The sequence below is a fragment of the Macaca mulatta genome, chromosome 5, assembly GCF_049350105.2.
Source record: "Macaca mulatta isolate MMU2019108-1 chromosome 5, T2T-MMU8v2.0, whole genome shotgun sequence".
NCBI lineage: Eukaryota > Metazoa > Chordata > Mammalia > Primates > Cercopithecidae > Macaca > Macaca mulatta.
This window is the reverse complement of record NC_133410.1, coordinates 76,064,673-76,080,923: the sequence shown is the minus strand read 5'-3', so window position 1 is coordinate 76,080,923 and position 16,251 is coordinate 76,064,673.

Here is a 16,251-nt window from a genome sequence, read left to right as displayed (position 1 = left end):
CATCTAAATCAATCCACAACATCGTCTGGGAAATCAACTCCCTGTTTTCAGCTGGCTTACACTTCTTTTTTTTTTTTTTTTCCTGGTGGGGGGATATTAGAGGCTTTTTTTTCCCCACTCATTTCTTCCCAGGTTGGTTCATCCTAATGAGCCCCAGAAAATTCATAAGTCAGAAGGAATTTGCTCTGACTGGAATTTCATTCCACAGTCTCTGAATAATGATGACCTGTACGCATTACTGGGACATTATCTGATAGCCTGGGGCTCTTCTGAGTTCATTTCAGGCACTAGCAAGGATTTCTCAATAGCTCCTGAGACACAGTATGTATGTGGCTATGCCAGTCCAGAAGTCAATACAGATGACAAAGCATACCTTAAATGGGAGCTAAAACAAAGAACCAGGAAAGAAGTGTGAAGGCTGTTGCTCTGGTCTTAATAGACAGTATGGAGGCTAATTAATTCATGAACATTTCCCTTGATTTTTGGTTACAGAATACAAGAGATATTATTATTGGCCTTGAAAAAATATTTTGAAGAGGAAATATGTTAGTGTATAATATATTGAGATTGAAGAGTAAGAAGAGAAATGCTGTCCTTCAATCCTTAGCCTTGGATAACAGCTGTGGCCCCTATACCTGCGAAGTTTTTTTTATTTCCATGGGACATTATCTGATAGCCTGGGACTCTTCTGAGTTCTCATTAAAAGTTACCTGCCACCACTTTTGGTCATTCCTACTTGGCGGTACTTCGTTGTAAGGCTGCAGCCGGATTTTTGAAATATCATTAAAATAAAACATGACACTAAATAATCATGAAACCTAAAGATGACTAAAAACATATCCATGGGTTCCCAGGAGTCCATCAGGAGAGGCACTGAGCTGTAGGATTCCTCTAAAATAAATCCTGCGGTAAGTACACTACTCCTTGGGAGTCATTAGGTAGGATCTCTGGTAGGCAAATGTGTTCTCTTAGGTCTCCTGAGCACTATGAGCTGATGCTCCACTGCACTTAATGCATGCCCTCCTGGTGTTCCCATCATTTTCCATCCTCTTTTGTTCCAGGGGATCCAGAACAACTAATAAGCCATCTTAGATGGCTTATTATATATAAAAAATATCAGGGCTAATGAAAGGGCTGGTAATTTCTAAGATACATTTACATTCCAGGATTCAAAGCTTTGGAAACATGGTCTCAAACTAACAAAAATACAAAAATTCAGGTAAGACAAAGCACTTATTTATTTGAGTATGAAAACTTCTAATCAAGGGAATAGTAATAAAGCCCAGATTATGATATTTGGTTGCTATGTCCCATATCCCTCTGTATTAGTCTGTCCTCATGCCACTGTGAAGAAATACCCAAGACCGGGTAGTTTAAAAAGAAAAGAGGTTTAATCGACTCACAGTTCCCCATGGCTGGGGAGGCTTCAGGAAACTTACAATCGTGGAGAAGGTACCTCTTCACAAGGCGGCTGGAGAGAGAATGAGTGCCAACAGGGAAAATGCTAGATGCTTATAAAACCATCAGATCTCATGAGAACTCACTCACTATCATGAGAACAGCATGGGGGAAACCGCCCCCATGATTCGATTACCTCCCACCTTGTCCTGCCCTTGACATGTGGAGATTATTACAATTAAGGTAAGCTTTGGGTGGGGACACAGAGCCAAATCATATCATCCTCCCGGGACCTGAAAGCACCTCTTCTTATGTGATTTTTAAAAAAATTTGTCTATCACTTTTGGCAGGTGCATTTTTCACAGACATGAGTAAAGATGGTTAAGACGTATCAGTCAGTATATATTTTTGTAAATGCGTTTATTCGAAAAGATGCATTGTTTTCCCCCAATGCAACATCTCTGGCTTTGTATAAATCAAAGTTGACTTGTATGCTATTGACTTTGTTGGCTGCTGGAGATTTCAATGGACCTGTAAGCCCTGTTGGGTTCATCTTCTCATGTTTAAAAAAGGAGAGAGAAAGAAGGAAACCTGTTTGATCTCTACCTTACCTGGGGAGAGGAGAATGAAAGAGAAGTAGAAGTAGAGGGCTAAATTTGCCTTTCAAGAAATGTAAGCAATAGAAAACGTTAGATGTGGCTCCAAGCCTCGCAGAATCACTGGTTTCTACTGTGGATGGGCTAGGGAAAGAGAAAAAAATGGTTTACTCAGTTGCTTTCACAGGTCTGCTTTCCTTGGCACTCTTTCTCTGGGGATTCAAATGTTTTGTCACATATGGAAGTGCAAGTGCCATCCTGGGTGTGTGTTGAGGCAGAATTAGTCACACTCCTTGTCCAGTGGCCCCGGTCTCAACTAATCAGGCTGGATTCAGACCCAAGGGAAGTTACACAGAGCACACTTGAGGGTAAACATGAGAGGCTGCAGGAAGGAGAGCTCTGTCAATGTCAGATGGCATCAACCTAAAAACCCACTGGACTAAAATAAAGCATGAAAACTGGAGCTGATGTTCTTCCTTCGGGCATAATTGCTGTTCACCCAATTCTGAGCTGTCACTGTGTCTGCTGAGTGCATTTCCATTCCCTACTGTGTGGGGTGCTGGCTCATTCTCATTGCAAGTCCATTTTAAAGACAGGTCTTTGCATGACTCTATGTTTCTTGGCTAATTAATAATATTAAAAACATTAATAAGAAAAAAATAATAATGCTTTTAGACACATCACACAGCAGGACATTAACAAGAGGAAGGCTTCATTAGTTGAATTTTTATTTTCATAACATCCATGAATAACTGAACTCAGAATGAAACTACTTTTTCATTATACTCAGAGCTCTGAGGAGATGTAACATGTCCTCCGGGGGAATCTACTCACATTAAACTGCATTTAAAAAAATTCTACTGGTTCTTTTGATCTACATCTTTTGCAAGGAATTTTGAGCTCATTCTTTTCTTTCTTATTCTGGGTTGTGGAGATAGAACACAGTTCTCAAATTCCATCACATGTGACCAGCTCCCATTTTAACCACCTGGAAAATAGTTACTTTGTGGGAATATTCACTGGGACAAACAGGAAATGTAAGATTGACCTCCATTTGCCATAGGGGTGCTGCCACACTCTGTATTCTCTCTGCCATTGTGATTTATCTTCAAGGAAAATGTAAACTGATCTTAATATTAATTGAATAAAAATTATAAGCAGGAAAGTAAATTCTATGCAAATACTAAAATGAATTCCTAAGGGTATATATACAAATTGCATATTTTCAGGAGTTTGGATTAACTAAACCATGATTGCTCTTCCATAGCGCTGAAAAACAGGACACAATTCAATCAATATATATTTAAAATTGAAATGTTTCCAATTTCTTTCCTCAATGACCTAAGTGAGTTGGTATCCTAGCTAGAAGTGCACATTTTAACAAGAGTTAATAAAGTCTGTTGCACTGACACTTTGCATACAGAATTATTGACCCCATTTACTCCCAATGTGTTACTTCAATTTAATTAATTACCTTAGGAAAATTATCCAAACTGAAAAGCTATTTAGAAATCTCTTCACTTGCTGAATTGGTGAGACAACAAAACAAGATAAGATGTGTTTTTATTACGTAAAAAATGACCAAGACAAGAAGACTTCCCTGGATTTCATAGGATCACAATTGTAATTGGTGTTTAATTTTGTGAGTGTGTGAAAACTCACTTGGTCTGATAACTTTGTCATTCTATGCTTAAATTGTTGCAATGGCTCCCATTGCCTGGGATAGGCTGAACTTCCCCTTTTTCATCTGACCCTTGGGCACTGACTTTTTATCATCCTCCTTCTTGCACTTGATATCTTAGCCTCAAGGACCATGTAACATTTGCTAAGTTTACCATTTTTGTTTTGCTCTTGGAGTGTTTTTTTCATCTTAATCCTTTCCTCTAGCCCTAGAATTCCCCGTTTTCTCATTCTATCCACTGAAATTTTACTATATGACCCACCTCAAGTATATACAAAAAAAAAAAGATCAATTTTCGTACTTGAATTGAATTGTTTTCTTTTCTTCACTCTTTTAGCACAGTGGTTCTCTATCTTGGATGCACGTGAGTATCAATAGGAAGTTGAAAAAAATATTGATGCTTGGGTCTTTCCTCCACACCTCCATTCTGTGCACAGAATTTTCACTTTAATCTGAACAATGACCAGCAATAACTTTCCAAACTCTTTCCAGACACATATGGCTAATATCTCCTTTCAAGCACATCGACGAAGGAACTTGCTGATATATCAAAGGGAGTTTGGATGTAATTGAATGGGGGCAGAACACACCCTTGGATCCAGTGGTGGTGGGAGAAGTCTTCAGTGCAGCTGCCCTCCCTGCCACTGTGATACCAGCCAGGTGGACTATCCTTGTGTTGTCATCTGTGAGGTGCATGAAATATTCAGGCCACCAGGCAGTAGGATAAGTGGGAAACATGGGAATTAATAGGTAGTTATACATGACAGGTGTGGGAAATCAAGCCTGAGCAGCCCTGCACTAGAGCCTATGGAAATTAGTCTGAAAGCTCTTGCTACAGTGATTTTTGTCATTCACCACCTGTAAGTTAGTGTCTGCGATTATTTTATTTACATTATAATAAGTTCGCTCATGTTTTCTTGTTCATATACAGTGAAGCTCACAATTCTACCACATTGCTTTAGTTGATTTACTCTCCCACTGTTGCTGGTGATTGTTTTACAACATTTCCTTTCTCTTCAAATTTTCATTACTTCCTCCACTCTTCTCACTCATGGTTGATGGTTTTGCTTTCTACTTTCTTGAGAAAGTTTAAGGCAACAGAAAAGGACAACTTCAATCTTTCACCACGTAATTTACCAATCCACTGAATCTGTACTGTGGACTTTGTTTTCTGTCCTGAACCCCTGTCCCGTTGAAGGTAAAATCCTTCACTCGTGTGGCTGATTCTGTCCCTCTTTCACCTTTTTAAAGACTCTGCATCTGCCATGGGCCCTCTCTACAGCTTCATATTTATGATCCTCTCTCTAGGTCACCCCAACATTCCACAGACAGGCTGTGTCATCTTTCATCCTACGTAAAAATATTCTCCCTTGACCCTTCATTTTTTCCATTAACATGTTGTGGTGGCCTTCCTGCTAAGGAAAACATCCTACTAAAGGGAGCATTCTTCACCCAGGGCTCCAGCTGCTGTGCTTTGGAATCTATTCTCCCTTTGTACTGAGGCAATGCTTTCCGCAGACTACTCCCTGCCAGTGGCTGAGTTAGGTGGTAATACTAAGACAGAGCCCTTCTTGGGAGACACAGGACTCCTTTGTTGGCCGACTCTGGCTCGAGAACTGATGACTTTGTCAAACTTTCCATGAACTGCGTGGCAGTCTAGCCTGCTTCCACTCATTCCTGTCTTCCTTTCTCCTCCACTAAGCCCACTCAGCCTCAGACTTGCATTAGCGTCCAACAGCTCCCCCACCTCTTTTTACATAGGCATTTCCCCGTAATAAAATCTTTACATGTTTAATCCAGGCTTCGAATCTGCTTTGTGAAAGACCTAGACAAACATACCTCTCCAATTTCTTTGCTTTCTTTCATAGCACAATTCCTCTTAGGAGTTGTCTGCCCTTTCTCTACTGCCAAATCTCTCTTAACCCTCTGTCATCAAGCTTTTACCCTCACCACTCAGCAGAACTGCTCTTGTTGAGTCATCAACAACTTCCATGTTTCCAAACCCAACTATTGGTCCTCATTCTTCATTTTTCTCATGTACCAGCAACTGCTGACATTCCCCTTTTGAAGCACCTTTTCCAGTTTGTTTTCAGGATGCCACCCTTTCCTCCTTTTCCTTCAATCTCATTCTAAAACTCCTTTAATGGCTTCTTCTAATTTCTACCCCTAAGTGCCACAGTGTCCTTCAATAAAGCCTCAGATCTCCCCTCTGTCTACTCTCCCTTGGTGATCCTCACTGAACAGGATAAATGATATGTAAATATTATTTATACATAATTCCAAAATGAATATCTCTAGCTTTAATATTTTCCCTGAAATTCTGGCTTGTGTACCCATCTTCTTTCAGTTGTCTAATATGTGCTTTCAATTTAACATGCATATCTTAAGGTGGCCCTCTGGAAAGTAGAGCTTGAAGCCAGCATAAGATGCTACTGCTTTATTTTAAATGTGCAAGTCCAGGTTGTAGAGGCAAAGATGCAAGGGAAGTGAAACAAGGAAGATGCAGGGCTGGCCATGAGATGCATTTCTGCTTGGTCCTAGTGGTGAACCAAGCTATGAAGAAACACAGCATGTGGCCTTCAGGCTTGTTTACTTCGCACATAGGTTTCCTATAGGATTGTAAGGAAGAGCTGCCCTTTAGAGTAGTCTTAAAGAAAGATAAAGGGAGGGAACTTTATTTGTCCATTTCCCTCCCATTGTGCATTTCTTATTGATCAAGTTTCACCCATGGAGAGCTAACTTCCCCGGCACTTCTGGGTTGTCCTACAGCCTCAGTCATGCCATTTGGGAAAATAGATTTTATTACCTTTAGTGCTGAATTTTACCTAAGTTCTAAAGTGGAGGAACTGCCTGGCATAGGTGGGTTCCAAAGTAGAGAAAAAGAAATAGGCAGTGATGGGGATCTGAGTTGGTATACAGGGGGTGTGATCCCATACATCATCCAAAAGAGAACTTGGATTTCTTTTCCCATCCCCAATTAGTCTCCTTGCTCCCACTTTGCCTTCTGATACTATTCTCCAAATAGCAGCCAGAATGAACTTTAAAAAATCAGATTGTATATTCACTCGCTCTAATCCTCCAATAGTTTCCCATCAATAGCTGTAGATAGAACAAAATCCAAAGTCCTTCAAGTGGTCTACTAGACTCTCTGGCTTCATTTCATGTAGCTCCCCCCACATCCTGCAGTTCCAGTCACCTTCCCACCTGCGCCATCCCTCCAATACACCAAGCTTGCCTCCACCTTAAGGGCAGTGCACATGCTTTTCTCTCTGCCTGGAACTCTCATCCTAGATTTTCCCATGGGTCATTCCCTCACTTCACTTCTTTGTCTCTTTCAGATCACCTCTTTAGTGAGGCTTTTCCTAGCTAACCTATTGAAAGTCAGAGCCATTTCTGTGTCCGTTCTTTCTGCTCTGTGTTTTCTTCTAAACATGTATATACCCGATATTGTGTTATATATCTTTCTTTGAAGTCTGTCTCTCACTAGAGTGTTAGCTCCGTGGGAGCTGGAACTTTGTCTATTTCATTGCTGTTTCCTCAGTGACCAGAAAAATGCCCAGCATATAGTTAGTATTTGGTATTTATTGAGGGGATTAATTGTGGAATATGAAGTTTAGGTGCCAGAGGATTAGAGAAAGGGGGAAAGGAAATGGCATTTACCATTTATCAAAATATGTCACCACTTAACTTTCTTCTTTTTCTCTCTTTTGGATTACAAAGATCTACTCACCATAAACAGAAGAATGTTCCACTATACAAAAATGAACTGTATAGTTCTAGCCACATGCTTACAGGGCCAGTTTCCCCCAGTTCCTCATTAAGCAGCTTTGTGCAGCTCTAGCCTCCAAGGTGCAAAAGGACACCATGAAATTTACTTTGAATAATGTGCAGGAGGGGCTGGGTACTGAGCTTACCTGGCAGTCCAGTTCTTGGATCTTGGTGGGCTGCTTCTGGTCTGGCTTTTTGTGTTGTGTCAGTGACTCAAACCAGAACTCCTTGGTCACCCACAGGTCCTGTAGAATATGGCACACCCAGCCCGAGGTTTCTTAGGCAGTCCTGCTATGTGAGACTGGAGTGTGAGGAACACAGCTTTCTGCTGGCGAATGAAAAGAAAACATTCTAATAAGGACTCACATTTGCAACATCTGTTTCATTTGGGTAATTTTAGATGGCTAAAACCCACATCTCAGAATGATGAGGGCTCTTATCATCTTACAAATGATTGCTTCGACATCTCTAAGCACCCACCGCAGTAATTAATAGACTGTAAGGGCTGAAAAGAAATAGGGCCCTTATTAAGCTCAGGAAACAGCATCCCTCTGGGCAAACTGACATAGGAGAAAACAGCGTCATGGTTTCTCTCTCCTAGAAAAGACAAAAAAAAAAAAAAAGTCTCTCTCTCTTTTTTAAAAACATGTAGTAGTGAGTTAAGGATTTTAATATTTTTGTTAACCTTTTCTTATCCAGATAGCATTGCTTAATCAATCCTACCAGCTCTTAAAAGAAAAACAACCTTATTCAAAGAACTTTACAAGGATAAAAATTGAATTTTAAAGGTACCAACCAAATTCTATTGTTACCAAAATATTTTTTTCAAAGATAATAGCAGAAATGATAGCACTTTTATTCATAGTATTTATGGGTGGAAACATGAGAGAGATTAGCAGCTGTTAATTGCATTGCACAGATGATGAAAATGAAGGCCTGTTTAAAAAATATGTTGTCTACTTTTCTATCTCTCATAGCACTTCCTATAGTACTTCCAGCAAGGGCATGACTATAAATGTAGACAGTAATGACAAAATAGGAAATGTACTTTCATTTTATAAGATGTGGATGTCCTTTAATCCAACACATTTTATTCTTTTTAAAATATCAAATAAAGCCCCTCCAACTGAAAGCAAGAAGGCAGAGTAATAACTTTAAAATTTATGTGAAATTAAGTACAATCTAACTGGGCTTTTTGTCGAGCCTAATTCCTATTTGTGTAGCTCTGTGTGCTAAACAGAACACTTTGGCATACATTATCCTATTTGATCTTCAGAATAGTCACTTCTGAATTGGATCCCAAAAGCCTTCTCAGACTCAGAAAAGGCTTCAAAACACTTTATTACCATCTGGAGGCTGATACCACCCAGCACATTGAGATGAAACATTCTTTGGGAAGAAGCGGTTTGCTCTTCATGACCTTCCTGTCAGGTATTGGTCTAGGGTATTCCGTTTGCTAAAATATGTTGAATATATGTCAATACATTGAAGTGTGATACTGCATTGTTATGTTAATCATGATTGGATAAGTTATGCTGTAGTGACAAACAACCCCCATATCTCAGTAGCTTCACAGAAGAAAGGTTTGTTTCTTGATGACAAAGTTGAATAAGTCCAAGTGACTTTCTGGGGATAATAAATGCTCTGTAATTGCTCCATTGGGAACCTGCAGCTCCTTGGTCATCACGCAGGGATGGACTGTGTTAGGGTGTTTATTCCAGCAATTAAATGCTTTGCCCTGGGAGTGACACATATCACTCAATTCTGCTCACTTGGGCATGAAAGTATAATCTTCATATGTGCCAGGAAGGAGAGGAAAACCAGATGTGGGTGACACAGGGATTTCTACTACATGAGATTTTTCTTTTATCAATCGACAAAGACATACTAAGTTTTGGTGATAACCCAGAGTAAACTTAGCCAAACTAGTCAAGGTCAGCGGCCTTCATCCACTAAAAGTATTACAAGTATTACTTTGTAATGGCAGAGGGGATACCTTTTTGGAAAAAATATGTTTGACCTCAAATTTTCCCCAATATAGGGCTATAGTGATCTTAATAGGATGCCAAAGCCATTGAATATGTTCAATGAATTCAGGGGGAGAGGAAAATTGGCCTGCCAGTTTTGATAGTGTGTAGAATAAATAATGAGCTGATTGTCTGCAATATTCATTTTCCAGTGCATCAGTGAACACTGTGAGAAGTGCGTTTTGGTTACATCGTTTTCTTTCAGCAACTGTAGAAAACAGTTACAGGGGTTAGGAAGAAGACAGAAAGGCCGAATGTTGTAGATCATACCGTTGAGGGTTATAACTTTGTGCTTGAGACCAACTAGCCATCTCTTGCAAATGTGATTTTGTCCTCCTCCAGGTTGATCTTACATGGGCTAGAAAACTTGGTTTAAAAAAAAATCACTGGTTACTAAAAGAGAGTGTGTTTTCTCTACCTAAGAGTGAACTCCCTCTTGATTGCCTTAGTCCAAAATACAGGGATGGGGTTTTAAATTTGGTGCTCATCATCATAGCTTGTAAAATTCAAATTCCAGGTCTCTACCCTCAACAATTTTGGATCAGTGTTGTGGAACTTAGGAAATCATGTTTTTAACAGGAATTTCAGTTGACTCTGATGTTTGCTGGCCCACAGACCATGTTTTGAGAAACACTGAACTAAAGAAAGGACATGGATGGCTTGGGAAATGGTCAGAATCTTGTGAATTCTGAGCAGACCTCAAAAATATCCATATTGTCAGGTAATTTGCTCAATATTCTATACAAAGGGCGTGGGAAACAGTCTGCATAGTAAATGTACAACAGGCTTTTCAAGATTTGACTGCTAGAGACTGCTGTAAATTTTCCAAATAATCTGTACAATGGTTTTAGGCATTCCTTTTAGTTAATAGTGAGGGCTTTCCACCCACCCCATTTACTAGTGCCCTTTAGGACTGCAGAAAAGAACGCTTGGCCCTCGATGAGGACAATGGAAAGCAAGTTGAATGAATCCCTAAATGGCATATTTTACTTGAAAAACATGCATTATGCTCTTTTCCAAGTAAACTGCACAGAAAAATGTAAATGAAGCATAAAGCTCTTTTGAATTCGACCCTAAGCGTTTTTCTTTTTAGCATATAAACTGCCACTAAGGATGTGATAGGAATGCATTTTCTACTATTTTTTCAAACTGTAATTACATTTCCCTAGTAAAACTCAAATACTTGATCTGGTCCTGTTGCAACTGTACCAGACAGGTAATAATTGGAAAATTTAACATAGAGCTTTATCTCTTAAATGCTAAAAGGTAGGGCTACTCACAGCATACAGAAGAGGTGGCATTAGATTCAAAAGCCGTGAACCTGATGATTCTCTATAATATTAATTTTGCATCTGGAAATATGTTCCAAAGCTGTAGCACCCTTTTAAATACATAAGAATCAAAAACAAGTAATTCCTCCTTCAATCTTTACCTAAAACATCCTATAATCTCTATCTAGCTTTCAATAGTTCCACTTTTTGTTCACATCTCCTGTATTTCAGGTTGGAATGTGATGCATTTAAGTCTCAGAGCAGTAAATTAACTTATTTAAGTAGCAATGGAATAAAAGGAAGCAAAAAAGGGGGAAATTCTCTAAGGAGCATCGTTCAATTGTGTATCCAAAGATCATCAGAAAAGGGCACACAGTAAAACTTGTATAGAGAATTAAAGATTTGAGCAATGCTCTTCCCATCTATCAACACAGTAAACATTGTTAGTCAACATTTTAAAAAGTTATTCTTTTTTTTATTCAGCAGCTCTAAGACTTACACTACATTAAGCGTGCATACACCTACATGGAGAACAATGAAAAGCTCTTTCAGACATCTATGTGTTTTGATAATACTTTTCTGGGGACAATGCAAGTTAAATAGTTTCCACATAGGTACATCCTATGCAATTTCTATGGGAAAACTGTGGATTCGCAACTTTAGGACAAAGCCCATCATTGTCTATGATATGATCGTACATAGTAAGATGCTTTGAAGAGCAATGACGTAATTCCTTAGATCTCATGAAATCTTCATCCTGACTTTGCATTCTCAGCTGGGGAAACTTGGATGTTTTTGAATGCTTATGAAACCAAATTCCATGGGCCTTTGACTTACTTGAATTTTTTATAGGTTTCACCCAGACCTGATGCATCTCGTTTTTGTGTCTTTATCAAAAAAAAAAAAAAAAATTTATTTCCACACGTTTGATTTCACTGTTTATTACTGTGCACATTTGATTACAAGAGATTTGCTGCAGCACAACTTTGCAAGTGTGAATTAAAGTTAAGATTTTTGGAAGGATTTATCAAGTTTGAATGCATAAAAATAGTATAACTAAAAATAGTACAACTTTAATCCCCAAACTAGAGATCACATTCAGTATCCTCCAGTAATTCAGATTGGAAATGGTCTCATACAATGGAGACATGTAGCTTCTGACAGTTGGAGAAGCAATGGAGCATAAGGATCAATAGCTCAGGTTTTTGAATCAGACAAGTTCTAAATCTCTGCTCTACTATTTACCAGCAGGCTTGACCTTAGGATTACGCTCTCTGAGCTCAGTTTTCTCCATGTGTAAAATGGATAAGAGAATAGTTATAACACTTAGGGTGGGTTAACTGCTATATCAGACTCTTAAGTATATAATGGTTCAAACACAATAGAAATGAGATTTTTCATTAATAGTACTTGGTAGTGACCAAAACGTTTCTTCTCCAGTTAGTCATTCAGAGACTCAGGCTGAAAGAGGTTTTACTATCTTTAATATGTAGTTTTCAGGGTTGCTTTAGAGTAGTAGTTCTCAAATATTTTCTCATTATTTCTCCCCTAAGGAGAAAAATTAAATTAATTAAACCCAATTAATTTAAATTAATTAAATCCAATTAATTTAAATTAATTAAATTTAACTTCTCCCTAATAAGAGAAATTAAATGCTAAGAAATAAGATTTTACTAGGTAGATATGAGCTTTGAAAGGCCACATACCATTGCAATATCAAAGATGTTTTTGCTCCCCCAAGCAACAATGCTCAGTTATTGAGAGCCATATTACCCACACAGAGAATGCATGTGTTGTAAGTTATCTCCATTTTAGCATCTAGAAAGGAAAAAGAGAGTGAAGGAGTACACCTGGGAGATTTTTATGGGCCAGGCCTGGAAGTAGCACCTTTCACTTTTGTTTGTGCTCAATTGGCTAGAACTCAGTCACATGGTAACCCCTAAACGCAAGGAACATTGAGAAATGTGATCTAGTTGTGTTTCAGGAAAAAGAGAAGACGTATTCTTTGGTGAACAGTCAGTGGTTTCTTTTACTATTTTACCTGTTTGTGTGATGTGTGGTGAGAATTTAGTTAACACTTAATAGGAATTAAATGTTTAGCATTATACCTAGTACATTGTTAGTACTGAATAAAAGTTTTTGAATTTGCATAGGAAAAAAGGCAAAACTGAGAAATGTCCTCTCTCCATCATTTAATCTATCAGGAAATGAAAAGAAATAGAGTTGAAAGGAGCCTTAGAAACCATGCAGGCTGATCTTCCATTGACAGATTTCTGTTTGAGCATTTTTTAGTAAAACAGAGGGAGTGCATTTCCTGGTCATAGCTTGAGTTACTTGAAAGTTTTCATTCTAGGCAAAAATCTGTATCCTCAGACCTCCAACTGTCCCACTTTGCCCATTATTTGCTTTGCCCTCTGAAATTGTTAACTCAACAAATGTGTATTGAGTGCTTACTGTATGACTAGTAGCATGCCTGGCTTTGAGGAATCAAAAATAAATTTATGCTCCTTCCTTTTAAAGACTTGAAGCTTTCTATCCTTCAAAAGGCAGGAAATGTGGTCTTAGTCATTACTATGAAATATACCTTCAGCCCCTAGAACAGTGTGGACATTTAGCAGGTGCTCAATAAATAGTTGAAAAAGTGGGTGTGATGGTAAAAATAGATAAGAAAAACAGACAAGGTCAGTATAAGAAAGTGAATTATAATAAGGAGGCAAGGATCTTCTTCTGGGAGAACAGCCAAAAGCATATGAGCAAGGAAGCATATGAGAATTTACCATGTCAAAGAATGGGGGAGGGGGTTTTCTAGAAGAGGAAATAGCATGTTTGAGGCTATTTAAGCATGTAGAGGTGAGGGTTTGTCAAAGTGTGGTAGACCAGTTGAATAGTGCCTTTCAAAAATTCATGTCTACCAAGAACCTAAGAATGTGAGCTTATTTGGAAACAGGGTATTTGCAGATACGATGGTTGGGAACCCAGAAGTTAAAGGAGGCAGGGGAAGATTCTTTCCTGGAGCCTTCGGTGGGAACATAGTCCTGACACTTTGATTTTGGACTTCTGACCTCCAGAATTGTGGGAGAAAAAAAGAATTTGCTGTTTTAAACACCTAGTTTGTGATAAATTGTTATGAAAGTCCTCGGAAACTAATACAGGAGGTTTTTATCAAAGTATAGTCAATGGAGGTTTGGGGAGTGGGCAGTAACACTGTCCCACAAGACTCGTGGTGGCGCTGTTGTTGTAAATAAAGTAGGAACGCTTTAAACTGGTTTACCAGATGAACTGATATTCTTAATGTCCTCTGTACAGGATACTGATGGATACCCATGCTTGACTGAATACTTTGTGCTGGCAGATGACTCTGTGGTTTGCCCAAATCCTACTTTCAGGAGTTGAGCTGTATGCTTACCAACAATCAGTTGTGTTTGTTCCCAAATCTGTGTTTGTCAATTGCACTTGTAATTTTGCAATATTATAATAATATATATTTAATGAGTAAAGTATGAGTGTGGAAGAAGAGTTATTTATTTGCAAAATAACAAAATATTTTGCGAAGATTGGAGTTTGACTTAAAAACATAAAAATTAAGAAAGTTTATGCAGTCAGATTGCTTTTAAAGTGTCCTAATGTTTTGCATATTAAAAAAATTGAAGCCACCAATTGTAAAGGAGGCATTTTGGGAGTGGTTTATGCAAAAATAAACTTTAAGGAAATTTAGATAGTGCCTGCTCCATTATATCTCAGAGATGGACACATGAATGTACACTTACATGTTTGACATTGAAATAAAATATTTAAGGTATGTATTTTAATAGTTTTTCACTTGAACCAACTTTTATACTTAATTTTTTCGATTGAATTGAAAAAGAAAGTTTTTTTATTGCACAATGCTAAGAAAGATTGGGTAGAAAGGCTAACAAGTTCTCTCTTCAGGGATAATAAGTTTTCTTTCAATCACAATGAGTGTGGAATAAATTTCCTTCTAACGTGACAGTGGCTTTATAACTTTAGAAGCTGGGATTTGTGTTCCTGGGGAAGGGGAACTCATGTTTCCTAAATAAACAATATCTTAAATAGATCTTGTTTCACAGACCTGGGAATCGATTTATCTCAAGGTCATAGAGGCTGCTATAGAGAGAAGCAGAGACGGAAACAGGTTCTTCTGTACAATGTGCTTCACCAACACAAAGGGAATTTTACACCAGCCACTTTTCTCTTTCTTTTTACTCCTCTTCTTCCTCCTCTTGTTACTTTTTCTCCTCCAGAATGTATCTTTCAAGTTCTAGTTCTTAGTGTGCATCTGCTCTGTCAGAATGTCATCTATTTGCAAGTTGGAATTGTCTTGTATGTATATTTTTAGTATATTTGAGTTTCAAAGTATGTGTTGCTTGGATAAACATTAGTATTTGTTTACGTTCTTTGAACAATAACCAATTGATTATTGAGGATGTGGCCTTGACATAGGAAATAGGCCAAGAGATAGGGAAATTTAGCCTGATTTGAAATTTTGTCATGGATAATTTATTAATGAATAATTATAAAACTATTAATCTGTCAGCAAACATTTTTTAAATGACTATCATATGCCAGGCACTGTGCTAAGTGCTGTGTAAGATAAACGTGAATAAGAAAGACTCCATCAGTCTTTTAAAACTCTGAAGATTTTATATTAGCATCTCTTTCTTCTGAGATCAAAACCAAGATTGCCAGGGACAGTAGTTGTAAGCCTTAAAACCTTGTTGGAATATTTAGTACCATATAAAATGCTCTCAATGGGAGAGAGAGTGCTAAAATTTAGGTCTGAAGATATAAGAACATGCTTTCCACGTTTGAAATCACCAGTTAACTATTCAGGAGCATATAAAGTGCCTGGGCATAATATTCACTTTGAGTTCGTGTGGTGTGTTGTAAAGAACATGAGAGAGAGAAAAAGAAGTGCTAATTTTAGCTAGTTTTAGCTCATCCAGTAACTGGCTCTGTGACCTTGGGCAATTCACTCTGATTCTCAGGTCCCCATATTCCCCTTAGTACTGATTGGGTGAGGTGGGATCTACAGTCTCTTCTGGTTGCAAAAATCTCATTTATTGTAGAATTTCAAGGCTGTTTGAAGGACCTAGAGCACCCTTTATAGACTTTCTGAACTACTTCATTACCCTCACCACATAGTGTGATATTTGAAAGTATAGTTTTTGTCACAGAGACATTATATGATTTAATCTGCCTCTTTCACTTTATTTGTGCTCTTGTTGGAGAAGGAGGTGAAAAGAGGCCAGTATCTGCCTGGTGATTTGACAAATAGTTGAAGGAATTAGAAATTCTTAGCCTGAACTAGCATGACTGATATGGTTTGGCTGTGTCTCCACCCAAAATCTCGTTTTGAGTTGTAATCTCCATAATCCCCATGTGTCAAGAGTGGGACCAGGTAGAGGTAATTGAATCATGATGGGGGGTCTCCCTCATGCTGTTCTTGTGACAGTGAGTGAGTCTCATGAGATCTGATGGTTTTATAAGTG